This window comes from Tursiops truncatus, chromosome 15 (genome assembly GCF_011762595.2).
Source record: "Tursiops truncatus isolate mTurTru1 chromosome 15, mTurTru1.mat.Y, whole genome shotgun sequence".
Lineage (NCBI taxonomy): Eukaryota > Metazoa > Chordata > Mammalia > Artiodactyla > Delphinidae > Tursiops > Tursiops truncatus.
In genome coordinates, this window is record NC_047048.1 from 37,234,289 (window position 1) to 37,240,650 (window position 6,362).

The window sequence follows — 6,362 nt, forward strand, 5'->3', positions numbered from 1 at the left end:
CAGGCAGCAGCATCTGCGATCCCAAGACCAACACGTCGAATGTCTCAATGTGAGGGAGGCGGCAGTGCTGTCCTATCGGCACAAACACGTCCTGCGATGGAGCAGGAAAAGCCCACGGTGGGGAACAGGGGACCCATTATGGAGAATGCGCAACACAGGAGGCTGCTTTGCAACGTGCACGCCAAGCTCTGCAAAGGTCCAGAAGCCTCACTCCAGGGAGAACGTGGCCCGCTGCGGGTGAGGTAAGATGGGGCCAGGACAGGGGAGAGGAAGGGGGACACTGTAGTCGTGCATTGTTGGTGCAATGACAAAGGTGAGGTGTCAGGAAGTCCAGGCGCTGTGGCCCGTGTGGGCTGTTGACAGACCAGTTTCCTGGCTTTGGGGCTACCCACCCACCCAAAGCACACACACTTAGCCCCATGCTCACCAGGGCAGCGGGAGACCACGGGCCTCCTGCTCTGCCCCTCAGGCGGTGACCCACATCTCCCAACGTTGCCACGGAAGGAGACTCACAACAGCCTCCCCTTGCCAGTATCTGAACAGAGAGCTGCGTTGTTGTTTTTTTTTTAATCCGATACACACACCACTAACAAGAGAGGATGCCCTAATCAGCCTCACACCGGCAGGAACCCCACTGAAGGACCGGTGGCACACACCCCGGACCCACGACCGTGGCCCTGTGATGGCCTCCACCCAGGCTGTTCTGAGCACCCCCCAGAGGAGCAGGCAGGATGGTGATGGCTGAGCTGGCCAGCAGGGCCCTCTGTGGACCACCAGCTCACATAGACCTCAGAAGGCTCCTGGCAGGACCTATGGCCACCGTCCAAGTGCAGCTCCCACTCTGGACACCCGGGAGGCTGGGAGATGAGGAGTAAACCACCTGGAAGTTCCTCAGACGGCTAAACCCTAAGTCCCCACACAGTCCAAGTTCACACCCAAAAGACCCGAAAACCAGTGATTAACACACATACACACGCATTCACAGCAGCCAAAAGGTGGGGACAACCCCAAGGTCCAAGAGGCAAATGGACAGAGTGTGGTCCATCTGTGCACTGGAGCGTTACTCAGCCATGAAGAGGAGTGAAGTACCGACACCTGTGACAACACAGATGCGCCTTAAAAATGTGGTGAGCGAGAGACCAGACACAAAGGCCATGTTTTGTATGGTTCCATTTGTATGAAACACCCAGAACTGGCAAATCCTGAGGCAGTGAATCAGTGGGTGCCAGGGGCTGGCAGAAGGTGGGCGGGGGTCCCTTTGAGATGAGAAAATATTCCAGAATTAGGGAGACGTAGTGATCGGCCACATTGTTAATGTACTAAATGTCCCCGAACCGTTCACTTTATAATGGCTAATTTTATGATATGTGAACTTCATCTTGGGTGATGCTGTTTGAAACGTGCCTCCCATGGGCAGGCCCAAGGGCAGTGCAGCCTGTGGGAATGGGAGGGGTGGGGCAGGGTGGGGCATCCAGAGCTCAGGGTTGCCCAGGGTCAGCAGCTCACGGGTGTGGATGAGACGGGGCTGGGGCTGCAGCTGATGCCCAACAGGCAGGGGCTGAGCCTGACCAAGCGAGAGCAGGGCTCCTTGGACATGGGGGACCCTCCGCCGCCTTCAAAGGCAGGGCAGCAGCTGCACACGTGGTGCTGAGGCCATGCCGTTTGGCATCCACCCTGGCTGTCAGCATGGGTATCCCCAGGGCTGGGCCTGGCCCTTCGTGTACCCCCCAGGTCCCAGCAGGGCCCAGGGCTCCAGGCCTGCACTCCAGGGCCTCAGCAGATCCCCACCTCTGGGGGTCTCCACCCCTTCCTCTGCAAGTGATGCCCAAACCTCCAGGGACTCAGGCTGGACCCTCAGGCAGGGATCTGCTCCCTGGTCTCAGGGCCCTGGCAGGTATCCTGCCCGTGTGGCAGCCTGGGGGCTTCCTGGGAGCCTGGGACTGAACCCCCTCAGCACTAAGAGGGCAGAGGGTGTGCATGGAGGCCTGTGTATGCCTGCCTTCCCCCACCCCAGGGTGGGCTTTGGCCCATTTCCCCGCTGCCAGCCTCCACATGCAGCCAGAGGGTCTAGGCAGAGACAGACCCCTGAAACCTGAACGTTTCTGCCCTGGCCTGGGGGTCTGGTCTCACTTGTAGCACCAGTGCAGCACCCCAGGGCACATGCACCTTCCCCAGAGGCTGGAGACAGTTCTTCCACAAGCACTCTTGGCTAATTAGTTAGCGAAGTAATTCATTAATTAAGGTTCCTACTACAGTGATGGGGCCCTGCCAGGGGCAGGATGTTCTCCTGCAGATTTGGGGGTCTCCAGACAGTGGGACAGAACAGGCATCTGGGTCACCTGGCACATGTGTGTACACACATGCACATGTTCACGCACGCTGGACTGCAGACAGGGGAGATAGGCCAGCATGGCCAAGACCGGCAGGTTGAAACAAGGGGATCTGGGTGGCAAAGGGGCCCCAACACAGCTGTGCTGCGTCCACCAGGAGCCCCCCAAGTGGACACAGACACCTCTGCAGCTACACCCCTCAGCTGCAGCTTGGCGGGTGAGCCAGGCCAGCTGCCTTCATTCCCTGGGGGGTGCCCAGGCCACTACCTGCAGGGACATAGAAGCAGGGCCCCTGCCCCTGAGGGTGTGCTGATCCTCCTAACGTGGAGGGGTCCTGACTCCAGGGCCTGGTGGGGAGCAGGTGTCTGCCCCCAAGGGCTCAGAACAAAGCCAGCTGCCAGGGACTCAAGCCCACTGTGCCATCTAGGACCTGTCTCAAGAGTCAGGTGACAAACCCAACAGGGTGTGGGAGCCACTGGTGCCCGAGGGACTTCCAGAGCAGGGCCTGAGCACGGCCATCCCAAGGCCAGGAAAGAGCAAGGTGGGTCTCCCAAGGGGCCTCTGAGGGGGAGAGGGAGGGGGCAGCTCAGGACATGATAGAAGGAAGTTTCCCTTTCCCCTGACGCCGTTGCCATGACGACAAGCTGCTAACAGGTGAGGGGGACCTGGGTCAGCTTAGGGCTGGCGGGGGCTCCCGCAGCCCAGGGACCCCCTCAGTTCAGCTCCCAGTCTCCACCACCTGCCCACAGGAAGCCACCACAGGGTTTTAATTTGGGGAGGGGGTGGGGTCCACAGGGATCCTGTTAGTGTCTGAGAAGTGGGGAGGGCAGGAGGGGGACCCAAGGGACCAGTGAGGAGCAGGGTGTGTGGCCTCATGGCAGTTGCAGGCAGAGTAATTTGAAGTTAGAAATAAAAGGGGCCCGTCGGCCCCCTCCCTGCCCACAGCAGCTCTGCACATGGAAGGGCCCCAGTCTTCCATGGGCAGCTCCAAGTTGCCCCCTCATCCACATCTGTGGGGACAGACGACTGCCAGTCCCCAGAGGCCACTCGTGCCCCTCGGAAGCACAGGTCTGCCTGCCTATCCTAGAACTCCCTGGACGCAGCTCACCCAGCATCGCAGCAACAGGATCCATCCAGGCCACTGTGGGGCACAGTACCCCACTCTCCTCCTGCTCCGTCCCGGGGGGCCAGGGGCCTGCCGTGGTCACGCGGGGCAGGGGTCTGGGTCAGGAGCAGACCATGAGGACCAAGGCGGGCGAGGGTCCCACCTGCGGGCTCTCCTGGCCCCTGTGCCCAGGCGGCATCCGTTGGCCTCCCCTGACTGTCCCTCTGCTCTGACCCCTGCTGCAGGGATCTGGCCTCCCCCCACCCTGGTCCCCCCACCACAGTCTGGGCCCGTGTGACTCACTAGTTCTACTCAGCCGGGTGGGGAGCGAGGAGAGTCAGCCAAACATGGAGCTGTTTGTTCTCAGCTGAAGATCGAGGTCACGCGGGGGAGACTCGGGGCTGAGCTGTCCCTGGGAGGGCAACCTCCTTGGGAAGCTGGGGGGCTGCAAGCCCACTCCCCACGGGTGCCCGCCGCCCCCCCCCCCCCCCCCCCGCCAGTGATGGGAGCTCACCGCCCCACAAGTGGCTGGCCAAGGCTGCTGGAACGTTCTTTCTCCTCCTGGACCCAAGTGTGTTCCTGAGAGCTTCTCCCTGGGCCAGCGGCCCTAAGAGGCTTCCGGAGCTGTGCCCAGAGGCTCCTCTGGAAGCCAGCTCTGACCCAGGTCTGCACGGAACCCCTCCCCCAGTCCCCTGGGCACTCGGGCCTGCAGGACGTGACCCAGGTCTCCAGCACCAGGACACTGGGTCTGAATTGCCACGTCATCCTGAGCAGCTTGGGCGCACAGCCCCCACCACCTGTGAGATTTCTGAGCTAATCCGGGCAAAGCACTGTTCTCACCCTGGTGGTCCGCAACCATGTGCCACGGGAAGGGCAAGCAGGGCAACGGGACAGTGGGCAGCCCCTCGACTCCAGTCAGGTAGGGCCAGGGGGCGGGTGCAGCCCACAAAAGCCAGGCCCCAGCAAGAGTGAGCCTCTGCCCCTGTGTGTGCTGGGTGTGTGCATGTCTGTACTCTGCCTGTTCCTGCGAGCCATACACGGTCCAGGCGTGCATCCGAGCAGGACTGCATGTACACGCTCACACATCTGTACACCAAACACATAATCACGCACACACACCATCACACACATATACACATGCTCTTGCGCGCGCGCGCGCACACACACACACACACACACACACACACACGTGCGCATCTTCCAGGTGGTGGCCCCGAAGGCCTAGCGGTCATATTTCTCAGGGAGGAAGATCCCCACCCCCAGGACTACAGGACACCTAGGAGCAGAGCACATGCCCACAGCTCCCTAATTGCACGGGATTCTAAGGACCATGCTAATTAGGAAGAGTGCTAACGTCTCTATTCAGCTCTTAATAAAGAGCTGGATTCGGGAGTTTTTCAAGGCATAATTAAGTGGAAAAGTGCCCTGTCTCCACCTCCAATCACCATGCCGGCAGGAAGCCCCTGTGTAGGCCATGGAACCTTGTGAAGACCCCGTCAGCCACTTGGTGGCAGCATGCACAAGTGCCCTGGGGGCCCAGAGCCGCCGCCCCCCCCACCCCACCGTCAAGGAAGGTTGCTGCCTGAAAGTGAAGCCAACCCCCAGCCCCTATTCTCTCCCTCATTTCCAGCTTTCTTGACGGAGCTCCAGGTCATGGCTCTGGCGTGGCTCCTGCTGGGAGCAGCTGAAGGCTCAGGAACTGTCCCCCCAGGCTGCCTCTGTCCTGGGATCGAACGCTGGTGAGGCCCCCTTCCAGCCACACCTCCGCCCATCTTGGTCTCTCTGTGGGGGGCTCTGCACAGCCCATGGACCTTGGAAGGGAAAGGCGTGGGCAGGGGGCACAGAGCCAGGAGGGGCCAGGAGGGGCCCCTCGGGAAGATGACCGCCCCGCTGAAGGGACAGGCTTGTGGGGCCTGCTCTGGGCAGGAATTCTCCAGGCCAGAAATAACTGCCTCAGCGCCACTGCACAGCTGCCCGCGGCCGGAATTAGCGACCCCGGGGGACTGCTCACTCCTTCCATGGGAACGTGGTCTGGAGTGCCCTGCCCCCCCCAGCCAGCAGGCCATCCCCAGAGAGGGGGCCCAGGGTCTGCAGAAGGCTGGCTACAGGAGGCTCCTTCCCACGGGGGAACTGGGGTGAGCGCACCTGGGGCCCCCCTGCTGGGCCCCCACAGCCCGCCTCATCCTGGCCTCCCCCTGCTCTGCCCGCCAAGCGCGGGACCCCCGGCAGCTGAGTCCCTCATGCTTCTGCACACTTGGACAGTAACGCCACAGTCTGACCCTCTGTGTTAAGACTCAGCTCACACCCGGGAAGCCTGGTGACCGTGGTGGGAACACACTCAAGTGTGGACATATATCTCTGCACACGCAGTACCTGGTCACCCCAACAGCAGGCACCCGGGCAGCTCCGCAGCAGGCGCCAACCCTGTGCCCACACCCCACGCTGGCGGCTCTCTGCAAACCCAGCTTCCCCATGAGTGTTGCCCAGCAACCGGGCACTTATTAAGGAGGAGGAAGGCCAGCCCTGGCCTGCCAGGGGCCTGCCTGCTCTCCCACAGCACCTGGTACATGCCGGGTTCACCCAGGCTCCCTGCGCTGAGGGCTGGGTCAGCCAGGGCCTGTTCTGGGGTGGGGGTGGGGTGTGGAACAGGAGAACGGCCCCTCAAGGCTGAGGTCAGGTACCCTGGAGCCCCCGCCGCCCCACCACAGATGGGACCAGACACCTTCACCACCAGCCCCCGGGCACCTTTCCAAACTTTCTGGTGGTCAAGATTCCCCCAGGATCTTGGGTAAAAATGGATAGAGCTGGGATGCCAGGTGTCCAGCCTCAGCCCTGCCTCTGTTATTAACAGCAGTGACATTTTAAAAAGAAGACCCAAACCCTCAGAAAGTCAATTTCAAAATGAAAGTAACTGGACCTGGGCTCAG